Source organism: Lissotriton vulgaris, chromosome 3_2 (assembly GCF_964263255.1).
Source record: "Lissotriton vulgaris chromosome 3_2, aLisVul1.2, whole genome shotgun sequence".
Taxonomy (NCBI): Eukaryota; Metazoa; Chordata; class Amphibia; order Caudata; family Salamandridae; genus Lissotriton; species Lissotriton vulgaris.
The window spans coordinates 124,096,299-124,110,464 of NC_141690.1; positions in this window are offsets into that span (position 1 = coordinate 124,096,299).

The following is a 14,166-nucleotide window of genomic DNA, read 5'->3' on the forward strand; positions in this document are numbered from 1 at the left end:
GACAAGAACAAAGGTGTCTAACAGTTGCGGAATCGGTGGACGTACATTTTGTAATTAAAATACGACAGGGCCACTTACAATAACATTTTCTAGATATACATTTGCGGGCAAGGAGTTACGAGTCCCATTTATACCGGCGCCATTTTGGGCGAGGCCGGGCAGGTCCAAGATATAGTCAAAATGTCTCCACCAACCATCGGCCAGACCAGAACCCCTTTCGGCCCTTTATGCTACAAGATGGTGTCTTCCATTCAGAAAATATTGGTGGCAGCATTTTGAAAGGAAACAGAAACAGCCGTTCTCCTAGTGAGTTTCACATTGTTACATTTAGGAAGAATGTTGAAGAGTAGTATGTGGAAAATCTGAAGCCATTTTTCTACAAACTCTCAATCAGACTTGGATGGAAAAAAAAAACCTGAAGAATGTACAAACTGAAAACCAATTTTTGTCTGTATAGCACCAACAGTAACGCTTGAGTCAGCTTTGTGTCAAGCCGCCATTTTCATTCAATCAATAGCGTCCCCCTGCACACATTCAGGGACCTGGTCGTGTCTTCAGATGAAACGCATTGTAGGAAAAGAAGCAGAAAGGAAAAGGAAAAAAGTTCCGCCGGACCTAGTGAAGCTGCAGCAGGTGCAAATAAGCTTCAGACAGTCTTACAAGCACTGCTCAGAACTCTCAACTGAGGCACTCAACATCCAGGACTTGCCATTCGGATCTTGGTGCCTTGTGCTGGTTCCGACCTATTCACACATCGGTCCACTACTGACATCACCTCATAAGCCAACGGGGCACCCCACGCCGACTTTCGGCGCAGCATTGTAGGATGGCCACACCAGTGCGGCAACTTGCTGGACACAACATCGGGGCCATCCAGATCTCGGCGCGTTCGACTCACTGTACCGCAACAGTGACCGCAACTCAGCTGGACACGCCGTCTTTCGGCGCAGCATTGTAGGATGGCCACACCAGTGCGGCAATTTGCTGGACACCACCTCGGTGCCATCCAGATCTCGGCGCGTTCGAGTCACTGTACCGCAACAGTGACCGCAATTCAGCTGGACACGCCGTCTTTCGGCGCAGCATTGTAGGATGGCCACACCAGTGCGGCAATTTGCTGGACACCACCTCGGTGCCATCCGGATCTCGGCGCGTTCGAGTCACTGTACCGCAACAGTGACCGCAATTCAGCTGGACACGCCGTCTTTCGGCGCAGCATTGTAGGATGGCCACACCAGTGCGGCAATTTGCTGGACACCACCTCGGTGCCATCCGGATCTCGGCGCGTTCGAGTCACTGTACCGCAACAGTGACCGCAACTCAGCTGGACACGCCGTCTTTCGGCGCAGCATTGTAGGATGGCCACACCAGTGCGGCAATTTGCTGGACACCACCTCGGTACCATCCGGATCTCGGCCCGTTGTGCTGCCTTCGGCCTATTCGCACATCGGTCCGCTACTGACGCCGCCTCATGTGCCAACGGATTTTCTACGCTTTTTGTAGCCCTATGCCGCATAACAGGTCATGTGACTTGTTTATAAAACTTTTCATTGGTTCATTTTACTTTTGGTTTCCTAAAGATGGAAGGCTTGGTCATATGACCTAAAAATAACACTTTTCATTGGTTTAGAACATTTTTTTTTCCCAAACGATGAAAGCCCCACCTTGTTTCTGGATCATTCAGACTGAAGCTGGCGTCAGCATGAGAGCACCACCATCTCGTGGCTCCGTCGTGGTCATTCCGCGAGCAATCATGGCAGCCGCTCCCCACCGGAAGCCTGCGGGAGTCGGGGGCCCCCAAGACTTTTATACAATCTTCACGGCTGAGGGGACGCTTTTCGAGAATGGAGCCCAAGCCCTAGCAGGCAAGCGTCCGAGTTCCAAAGTGTCCCAGGGCCATTTCAGTGGACCAGGCCTAAAACCGAGGAGCTGTCCGCCATTTTAAGAGCCATGTGGCAGCCGCCTATCGCTGCACTGCAAGAGTGGGAGCAACTCAACAACATGGTGAGCGAGACGCTGTGGCCGCAAGAGCGAGCGCAACTCAGCTAGATGGCCGCCACCTGGGGAGGCCCGTTCACGCCGGCTCCCCCACGCCCCCCCCCGGGCCGCCGCACGCCAATTTTCGGAGCAGCATTGTAGGATACCAAAACCAGTGCGGCAGTTTACTGGACATCACCTGGGTGCCTGTCGTACATGTTGTGTCAGCCATGTGACACTGGACACAGACCGCTACTGACGAGGCCTCCCCCCGCACCACCCGGGACGCCCCACGCTGTTTTTCTGTGCTGCATTGTAGGATCCCTAAACCAGTGCGGCACCCAGGCGACATCACCTGGGTGCCGTCCAGAACTCTGCACGTTGTGCTGCCTTGGGACTATTCGCACAACAGACCGCTACTGACGAGGCCTCCCCCCGCCCCACCCGGGACGCCCCACGCCAATTTTCGGAGCAGCATTGTAGGATCCCTAAACCAGTGCGGCACCCAGGCGACATCACCTGGGTGCCGTCCAGAACTCTGCACGTTGTGCTGCCTTGGGACTATTCGCACAAAAGACAGCTTCTAACCATTGTTGCTTTTTGTGTTGAGAAATGTTTAAATGTTTTTAGTTTTTGTTCCGTTCGTTAAAGTTAGTAGTTAATAAAGTTTTATAACCTTACTTTGTTGGAGTGTTATCTATTTTTTTAAAAACGGGTGAATGGGGCCTTGAATCGGGTTATTGTCATGTGTGGGCTTTGGAAGTGTGCTGCTGCAGGATCGGACATTTCAAACTCAAATGCACGTTCTTTTTCTTACCTTTCCGAAGCATGGAGCGCAATAGCAGGCAGAGAAAGGGTGATGCACGTGTTGAACACTACCTGACCTGGCAAGTTGCTGGCAGTGCCCCCCCGCCCGCTCCTGAAAGAGGGCACACACACACCGCCGCCCCGAGTACTTCACAAATCTTTAAAAGACCATGCGCTTGTTCATGAGGCTTAAATGGTTTATCACCTCTTCTAGAACCCCTGCATCGACCCTCTGACGTTTCATGGAAACACAATACCAAGCCCTGTCAGCTGAAACCCCAAGGAATCGTGGGGCATATTATCAAGGGGGTTTATCTCCGCTTTTTTGGCTTTAAAAGCCATGAAAGCGGAGATAAAATTATTTCCCTATTACCAAGCTGTCGCTAACACCAGTTAGTGACAGCTAAAAGGAGATAGCGACCATCTTGGGCCCCGCTTTGCATGTCAGTGATACTTATCACTAATGACATGCAAAGTGGCGTGCCAAGATGTTAGCGACTGGAAACAGTCCCTAACATCGCTACCTTCTATTACCAACTTTTGGAGATATTCGCGCTAAGCGCGAATATCTCCAAAATCTAACACCTGCCCTGAGCAGTTCTTAGCCATGTTATCCAATGGGAGGTGGATAACATGGCTAAGAGCATTAGGTCGATAATACATGAATATCGCTGACTTTTCTGCGATAATAGCAAGGTTTATCTGCGATAAAAATCGCCGATGTGCGGCGATAATTTTTGTCTCTAAACAAGTTAGAGACAAAAATTATCGCTAGTTGTTCGTAATATGCCCCCGGGTTTTTGCTTGCAGAAATCGGGAGGCGGGAGACTAGCACTGAAATCAGTAGTCACACGCCTGAATCAGGAGGATTGGCATGTCTGAATTCTCTACAGCTGGGGCCATAAACTACATCCGCAGGGTTAGGTGATAGCCTGGGACCAGCCTGGCATCTAAAATGGCTGCCGTGCACGACAAAATTGTGGCATTCGAAAAAAGGCAAGATGGCGCAGCCGCTGGAAGAGATGTATCAACATATATCAGCCTCCTCAGCCACCCTCAGGAAACATAGGGGATTAGGATACGTCTCCCGCACCCCCTTATACCTAGTACTTTAATTAACGAAGCACAAAATGGCGAATTCCCGTTTCGCTACCAGTTTGCGGCCCAGTTCGCGGCCCGTGAAGCGCTTCTACCGTGAAAAATCTTTTTTTTTTTATTTTCCCCACGGGACCCTTTAATAACCCCAACAACATTCCTAGGGGGTCAAGAGGGGGATACCTTGCCCCCTTTCATTAAATTCCCCCTTAGTTTTTCACCTTTTCTTCTCTCTCGATCCTACCAAGAGACAAGATGGCGGCCGCTCCGGACTGTCACGCAGCAAAAAAAAAAAAAAGCTCACGCACAGCCGCTGGAAGAGATGTATCAACATATATCAGCCTCCTCAGCCACCCTCAGGAAACATAGGGGATTAGGATACGTCTCCCGCACCCACTTATAACTAGTAATTTAATTAACGAAGCACAAAATGGCGAATTCCCGTTTCGCTACCAGTTCGCGGCCGCGCTTCTACCGTGAAAAATCATTTTTTTTTTATTTTCCCCACGGGACCCTTTAATAACCCCAACAACATTCCTAGGGGGTCAAGAGGGGGATACCTTGCCCCCTTTCATTAAATTCCCCTTTCGTTTTCCACCTCTTCTTCTCTCTCGATCCTACCGAGAGACAAGATGGTGTCCGCTCCGGACTGTTTAGAATGTTGACAGACACCGGAGAGCCAATCAGCTTTCTGCGCGCAAAGTTCCGATAAGCGAAAAGTAAGCGGACCGGATCGCTGCCCAGAGCGCTGTTACAGATATATATCTTGGTTTGAACGTTAATTTCTCAAAAACTACTGGAGCACATATATTGAGACCTAGCAAAGGCACATCGGGCTAACAGTCCCTACAATTTTGCCAAGTTTCGTGCAAATCCATTCAGCCGTTCGAGCTAAAAGTGAGTCCAACCGCCCTATGGAAAAATGAATGGAAAAAACGCGTTTTGGGACCCCCCTTTTTTCTCAGCCCCCCCTTGACGAAACTCCACCAAATTTTCAGGGGCTGCTCAGAATCAAAATGTGCCATTTTCCTGAAAATTTCAGCCGATTCCGTCCACAAACGCTAAAGTTATTAGACATAGAATTTTCAAAAGTCCCATAGAGAAAAAATTCTAACTATATATACCTACTGGCTATCGCCAGTAGGTAATATATATATATATATATATATATATATATATATATATATATATATATATATATATATATATATATATATATATATATATATATATATATATATATATATATCTCCATGCCTTTGGGATTGAGGGCGACATGACTGATTAAACAGATGCCGAATCTTAACCACCTCGAGTCCATGCCTTCTTCTATGGAATATCATTGGGAGCTGGATGTTGGGATCATATATATATATATATATATATATATATATATATATATATATATATATATATATATATATATATATATATAACCTACTGGCGGTCGCCTGTAGGTATATATAGTTAGGATTTTCTTCCTATGGGATTTCTGAAAATTCTATGTCGAATAACTTTAGCGTTTGTGGACGGAATTGGCTGAAATTTTCAGGAAAATGGCACATTTTGTTTGTGAGCAGCCCCTGTAGATTTGGGGGGGTTTGTCACGGGGGGCTGAGAAAAAAGGGGGGTCCCAAAACTCGTTTTTCCCATTCATTTTTCCATAGGGCGGTTGGAATCACTTTTAGCTTGAACGGCTGAATGGATTCACACAAAACTTGGCAAAATTGTAGATATGGTTTGCCCGACGTGCCTTTGCTATGTCCTAAAATATGTGCTCCAGTTGATTTTGAGAAATTAACGTTTTAAAAAACAGATATATCTGTGACAGCGTCCCGGTTAGCGCCCGGTTCGCGTACCTGACGCGTAACGGAACTTCGCGAGGAGAAGCGGATTGGCTCCCCAGTGACTGTGAACATTCTAAACAGTCCGGAGCGGCCGCCATCTTGTGTCTCGGTAGGATCGAGACACAAGATGTGGCAAAAACAAAGGGGGAAATGAGCATAAGGGGGCAGAGTACATCCTCCCTGACCCCCTAGGTTTGATGACGAGGCTTTAAAAGGGCCCCGCAGGGGAAAAAAAAAAAATTATTATCGTTTTTTTTGCGGGGGGAGCGCTCGGTACGCGCACCGGGAAGCGGTCCGGGGAGCGTAATATAGGGAAAATAGAATGAAAGAATGTTCAAATAATGTATGTATATTGATTGTTCTTTTTGTTGTATTTTTTTTTATTTTTTTATTTAAGTACCAACATGTAGGTACCAATGCAGAGTCTAAAAATAAAAATACACTGTTTCCTTTGTAGATATCTTGCATGTTGTTTCAGAAGTTATTGTGGTATATGGAATTCATAGCATAGTATGTGAGGAAAGCAGAAAGAATATGGAGGCAGGAGATGAAAAAGAGATGTTAAATACACATTGGAGATAAAATAGTGGGAGAAAGGAAGTAACTATGAGCAAACTTACTATGTTACACAAAAAAGTTGCACAGTATATTTAAAGTCTGACTTTACATTATAATCAATTTGGTACTAGTTTAAAAAATACATATAAAAATGAATAATGTCTCAAACAATTTTTGAATTATTAAATATAAATTTATTTCTCAGATTCGTTTTCAAAATTTAAAAGAACTTCTAATATTTGATTGTCAGAAATGTCCTCATTTTCAATCAGGAAATCTACTGATTCTACACATTGAAGAAGTTCATAGTCCCGTGATTCATCAAAGAATTCAGAGTCATTGGGTTCAATATCTGTATCTTTGTCGCTTTCCAGAACAATTTCGATGGTATTTTTTTGCTCTCCTTCCATTTTTGTGCTGTAATTTGAATTTTAAAAAAATATATCAGTAGAGATAGGGCACTGTTGGCTTTAAGTTCAGACAGGTAGTTTGGTTTTTTTAACAGTGATTTTATCTTTGGGCAGTGTATGGTATCAGACTGGAAGTAGAAATATAAAAAAGTGTATGTGATAAAGCCTAAGTAAATTCATAATTATACAAGACAAGCCTAACTCCATCCATAACTATAACAGAGAAGTCTATCTTATTCTATAACTATTACAGAGGGATAGTATATAACTATCAGAAAATGTTTTCCTAATTAACTTAAAGTGAACAACATACTTCAGTTTTTAAAATAACATCTTACCTTTCAAAAAGAAGTTTAAGTTCTCAGTTGAAATGCACTTGAAATGTACTTCAGGAAGTAGTAGTCAAAATGGCTGTGTTTCTCTCTCTTTCTTTATATATATTCAGGTACATAACCAATCAAATGTCATGAAATAATAGAAGATAATGAAAGTAGCATTTTAATTGGTTGTCAATTCTAACACTTCATAAGTGTTTTTGTTAGGTAATTTTCCTCAGGATATTTAGTCAGGCCTACAGCATAATTTTCCCAATGGAATTCCATCAAATTTGAGTAAATGGTAGGGACTGCTATGTAGTAGGGCCTATTCTATATTCGATGAAAGTGTCTCTAGTGGTTTTTCTGTAAATTACTTTCCCACCTTTTTTTAGCGAGCGCTCACCGGTGCGCTCCCCGGTACGCGAACCGGCAGCGTTACGGGAATCCTCCATTTTGTATATCGGTAGAATTGAGACACAAGATGGAGGACAAACAATGTTCGGAATGGGTAGAAGGGGGCACGGTAGACACTTTGTGACCCTCTAGGTTTTCTGAGGGGGGCTTAGGACGCTGATATATACAAAAATAAAAAATAAAAATTTGAAAAATTTCGCGGGGGGAGCGCCCGGTATGCGCACCGGTAAGCGAACTGGGGAGCGTACTTTGGTGAAAAAAAAAAAGAAAAGTTAGAAAAAGATAAACGTTTTGAATGATCAGAGGTAGGGAAGCAATGAAAAGAGCCATTGGGTTCTGTGGCTAATTAAGGTACTTACAAGTAGGTTCCAATGCACAGTTTTAAATTCAGGAGGAATATTCTATTCCCCTCATCGGAGAAGTGCACACCATCTCCTCTGTAGATGTCTTGCATGTTGTAACTCAAGTTATTGTTGTATATTAAACCCATTGTAAATTCTCTCACGTAAGCAGAAACAGATTTATTCACATGTTTCCGTGCTTTCTCAAATTGTGGAAAAAATTGGTTGGACCACTTCCATTTCTGTCATTGGCATATATTGGAATATACCACAGCAGTTTGGGGAAAAAGTGTCATCAATTGATGAAAGGTGTCCTTTAAAAGCATTTCCAGACCAACCCCGGTCATAGTCCCAAAATCAATTCCCCCACAGTGCACTATTAAGAGGTTAGGGTTTGGCAGATGCATAAAAAATTATATTACAAACATATAAAATATATTTTTCATTTAAAAGAATAATATATTAAACAGTTTTTGATATTTGCAATAAAAAAACATTGAAATTCACTGAAAAAAACATAGGTTATAGACCATATATAGTTAGGAATTAGCATTTACAAAACCTTGAAAATTCACTGAAAAAGACCATAGGTTATAAACCTTATATAGTTAGGGATTAGCATTTACAAAACCTTATTTTACTCACACAAAACCATTGAAATTCGCATATATAGTTAGTTGCACTAACTATATATCGCGCACCCACAATCCACTGCTGATGATGTCACATATTACATCATTCATGACATGGTCAGTGACATCACTGATGACATCACTGATGACAACTCAAATGACATTACTGATGAAATCACTGATGACATCTCAAATGACATCACTGATGACATCTCATTTGACATTACTCATCACATCACTGATGATATCATTCATGTGATAATACGATGAACCTCTTCGGATTCTAATATAACCTTAGATACAATCAGTGTAAACAGACACTCACAGACTGTCACTCATCCATGGAGTTACTCACACACCTAGTCAGTCATGCAAAAAATCAATCACACCTCCATTTCCTCAACTATTCAGTTATACACACCTTACTTATTCAAACATATACTAACACATATTTACTCTCCTATACAATCCCTGATACAAGTTTACAATGATCCATACAGCCACTCACACATTCACTGGCTCTTATGCCCAATTATTTATATATGTCAACTCTCACATGTACTGTGTTTTACATATGTTCTTACTTTGACATGTAGCACTGAGATATCCATTCACTCACCAATACACTCATGCACACAGTCACCCGCCCATACAGCTGATTCCACATGCACTTTTGAACCCATACATCTAGTGAATCAACTGTTCACACATCTATGCACAGAGTCACAGACCTCAAAGCCACACACACACACTCAGTCTCCCATACAAATACTTGGGCAACCAATCAATAACCCATATAGTTACTCATATAGCTACTGATCAAAACATGCAGCAGTTTACAGAACAACAGACATTATGATGCACAAATTAAGACAGTTTAGTCACTAACCCATGCACTCAGTGAGACACATTTAATCACTCACTCATACAGTCAGTCATGCACCTACTAAATCCTCCATCCAGACACTTATACATCCACTCATTCTTCAATATGTAAGACATATTTTAACTTTACAGAAACATACAGTCACTGGATAATGTCATCAGTGATGTCATCAGTGATGTCACTGACCATGTCATGAATGATGTAATATGTGACATCATCCGCAGTGGATTGCGGGTGCGCGATATATAGTTAGTGCAACTAACTATATATGCAAATTTCAATGGTTTTGTGTGAGTAAAATAAGGTTTTGTAAATGCTAATCCCTAACTATATATGGTCTATAACCTATAGTTTTTTCAGTGAATTTTCAAGGTTTTGTAAATGCTAATTCCTAACTATATATGGTCTATAACCTATGGTTTTTTCAGTGAATATATATATATATATATATATATATATATATATATATATATATATATATATATATATATATATATATATATATATATATATATATATATATATATATATATATATATATATATATATATATATATATATAAAGAACAACACCAAAGTTCCGGTTGACACTCAGTCACGTTCACGGGTGGGTCGGCGTAGGGCTACAGGTCACCCAATAAATCCACAAGGTACCTTTATCCGTTAGAATAAAATGTCGCCGACACTCAGAAAGTTGCTGTGCACGATAGATTTTAATAAGGCAGGAAAACAACGCGTTTCGCTTTACAGCTTGATCACGTTTACAAGTGAATCACCAAACAATTGTCCTTTTACAGTTTCTCTGAATCTAGAAAGAGGACAAACCACCAAGTGTATAAAATATAGGTAACTTCATGGCAGACATGTTTTAAGGAGCAAAGAAAGTTATGCGCATATTGCATCAACGGTGTAAAATAATTAAGGTTATCGTCATGAACGAAATATAAGTAAATGACAGAAAAAGCCAAGCAAAACACAGAAATATGGTTGTTAATTTCATGCGAAGCAATTGCATTCTAGCGTTCAGCCCCTCGATTATATGATACAAAATCTCAAAGCTTTATCAAATACACAGAAGATTTGATGTGAAGCAATTGCGTTCTAGCGTTGAGCCCCTTGATTATGTGATACAAAATCTCAAAGCTTTATCAAATGCACAGACAATTTGTTATTGTTTAAGTGATAGTGATCTTAGCGAATGAATCACAGGAGGCCAAGCCCAAGTGGGCAAACGACCCCGACAGCACACAATATTCATTCTAGTGAGGAAAAGTCCAAGCCCCAGTGGGCAAATTCACAAAAATGTTTACAATGAATGCAATTGGGATTCTGTGCAAAGTCCATGCCCCAGTGGGCAAACCTCGTGTGTAACAGTTCGTTAGATGTATATCCATTAGAGGAGTGTTTCATAACCAACGCTTCCATTAGTTTTCAAAGCAGTTTGCTTGGCTAAATTTACTTGCTCCAAACTCAGTCACATCAAATCATGAGGTACCTAAACAGAAAATATCAAAGAGGGGAAGGGAGGTTAAAACCATTTTAACTAAATTGCTGTGCAGACAATATAATCATTTCATATTTACAGATTCATTCAGCAAGATGTACTGCTAATTCTTCATGCAAATTCAATCCATTGGGGGTCATACTTTCAAAGTCAATGATGTAACGTGACTCGAGTTGTCGTAGTGCAAGTTTCTTGTTACCACCACGTGTGCCAAGGGCAACTTTGTCTATAACTACCATCCTCACTAGATTTTCGTTCTGAAAATGATGGCTGGCAAAATGGCGAGCCACCGGGTACTGTAGGTTGAGATTTTTGATCGCCCTTAGATGTTGAAGGACTCGTTCTTTCGCTTTCAGAATAGTACTACCTACGTACCAGAGGTTACATGGACAGATGAGTACATAGACACAATAGGTTGTATTACAAGAAAGGGTCTTTTTGATCAGGAAAGTGTTGCCTGTAGTTGGAACTGTAAGTTCCTTACAGTTGGTGCTATTCCGACAGGCCTTGCAGGATCTGCAACATCTGAATCCTGGAGTGTTTTTGGCTCTATTTTATCCACCACAACATTCTTGCTCAACTCATCTTTCAAGGATCTGCATTTCCTGAAAGTGATCTGGGGGTTGTGGCCCAGACGGGGTTTCAAATGATGGTCTGTTAACAGAATACTCCAGTGTCTATTCAGGATTTTACGGAGATCCTGTGACTGTCCAGAGTAGGTGGTAATGAACCTTATTCTTTCATCATTTTCCTTGATCTTGTTAGGATTGAGAAGTTCATTTCTAGTTTTGGCATCTACTCTTTTACAGGCTTGGGTGATCGTTTGATTTCTGTAACCCCTTTCTCGGAATCTGTTACACATGACTTCCTTCTCCAGTTCGAATGTTGCCGCCGTGCTACAGTTCCTCTTCGCCCGTAGAAGCTCACCATACGGGATGCTATCTACTAGGTTTCCGGGGTGGGCACTTCTGGCATTCAGCAGGCTGTTGCCCCCTGTGGGTTTGCGAAAGAGGCTGGTAGTTATAGTATCCCCCTGTACCTCAACTTTAATGTCTAAGAATTCGATCGAGTCTGTCTGGATGTTTTCTGTGAACTTCAAATTATAGGTATTTCTGTTTAAGGTCTTGACAAAGTCCCTAGCTGAATCAGTGCTTCCATTCCAAATCAAAAAAATATCATCGATGTACCTAAGCCACAGGGCCACTTCGTTGTTAAATTCGGCTAATTCATTGGACACCTGCTCCTCCCACCAACCCATGAATAGGTTGGCATAACTAGGGGCGAAGCAGGTGCCCATAGCCGTGCCCTGTGACTGTCGGTACATCTTGTCATCAAACATAAAAAAATTGTTGGTCAAACAAAATTCAATGAGAGTGACTAGCATTTGGGAATGGCCCATGTAGGATGTCGATCTGGACTTTAAAAAGTGTTGGACAGCCTTGCGTCCTAGATCGTGCCTATTGCAGGTATATAGGCTACTTACGTCTAGAGTAACCAAGACAAAGGTAGGTTCCCAGTGTATACCTTCAATTATTTTAAGGAAATGGGTGGTGTCTTTCAGATAGGCTGGGAGAGTAACAACAAAAGGTCTCAAATAGTGGTCAATGTATTGGGATGTATTCTCCAACAGCGATCCCATGGCAGATACAATGGGTCTTCCTGGGGGATCCGTAGCGTTTTTGTGGAGTTTAGGGAGCAGGTATAGGATGGGGGTCTTAGGGTGGTCACATTTCAAGTATTTGTACTCCTCCCATTCTAATAGTCCTCTGTCCCTAAAATCTTGTAGGAGGTCATCGAAACAGTTTTTTGATGTTCTAAGGTCTGAGTGACTGCACAACTGATAGCACGTTGTGTCACTCAATTGTCTGTAACCTTCAGCCAGAAATTTATTTTTATCAAGAACCACAACATTCCCCCCTTTGTCTACATTACGTATCACTATTGTATGGTCAGATTTGAGATTGTCAATTGCCAGTTTCTGTTCACAAGAAAGATTTTTCTTATTGTTAGGTATTCGCTTAGATCTTAGTTTTTTAATGTCATTCAAAACACATTTTTCAAAAACCTCGACTGACTCGCATGCAATCTGAGGGAGGAACCTAGATTTGGTCTTAAAGTTACTTCCTGGGTTGACGTTTGTATCAATTTCAACATCATTCAGAAACTGATCAGTTGCAACATTCCCCGAGGAGATCAATTCCATTAGTTCTACATCATTCAAATTCAAATCGTTTAGATTGCTCATGCTATTTTCGGAGGGAGGTCTAGTTGGATGCGTTTCAAACCATTTTTTGAGTTTTAGTTTTCTTGAAAAATAAAACAAGTCTATCCTGGTTTGCGCATAATTAAAGTTAGTTGAGGGGCAAAATGAAAGTCCTAAAGATAGTACCTCGCTTTCATGCACAGTTAACGGTCTTAAAGAAAGGTTAATTACCGTCATACTCGAGCCTTGCTGCCCCTTGTCATTACTCCCACGGGCGACTTTTCTGCGCTTTTGTCGAATTTTGGCTTGTTTGTTCCTCTGAGTCTTCCCCGGCTTCCTCTGCCTCTTCCTCGTTAGCTTCCCTGATCCTGTTGGGACTCCGATCATCCTTGATTCAGGACTTGGAATTGCAATAAAAAATTCTTTTTTGTTTTTTGTGCGTCTTCAGAGATTTTTTGATTTAGGCCAGAAGGGGAGATATCTGGTAAGCTACCATCAGATGCATCGCTTTCCACTACTTCTCCTGGGCTTGCCGGGACAGGATTGGTGGTTTTGGATGGGTTCGATTTATCGAACAAGTGATCATATTTACGATGGAAAGTGAGTGTGCGACCAGATTGATAGTCTTTGTAATCACGTAAAAATTTGCGCTGTTTCTTCATCGTGATTTCTTCCTCCAGTTTGGCCATTTTTGTTTCCAATTGTTTTAATTGAATATCCAATGCCTCCTTGCTCATAAGTGCGCTTATTTCCACTAGCAGAAGATCAATCTGTTCTAGTATTTTGCTTCTGTCCTTCAATGCGTATTTCACAAGGATACGCATCATTATGGTGGAGCAGGATACAGAGTTGTTAGCCCACTCCTCCAGCATGTCTGGATCAGGATCCTCAAAAGTGGGAATGGTAAAGATCCTCAGACCTCGGGGTACTCTTCCAACTTCAATGTAGCGTTGTAGAGACTCCGCCTCCCACCACTTAGAGAGTTCTTTCTTTTGCAGTTTCTCCAGTTTAATCAAAAGCGTTTGTAATTGAACTTCATTGCTTATGTTGCTTGAGGCTTGAAAAATTAAACTGGAGAAACTGCAAAAGAAAGAACTTTCTAAGTGGTGGGAGGCGGAGTCTCTACAACGCTACATTGAAGTTGGAAGAGTACCCCGAGGTCTGAGGATCTTTAC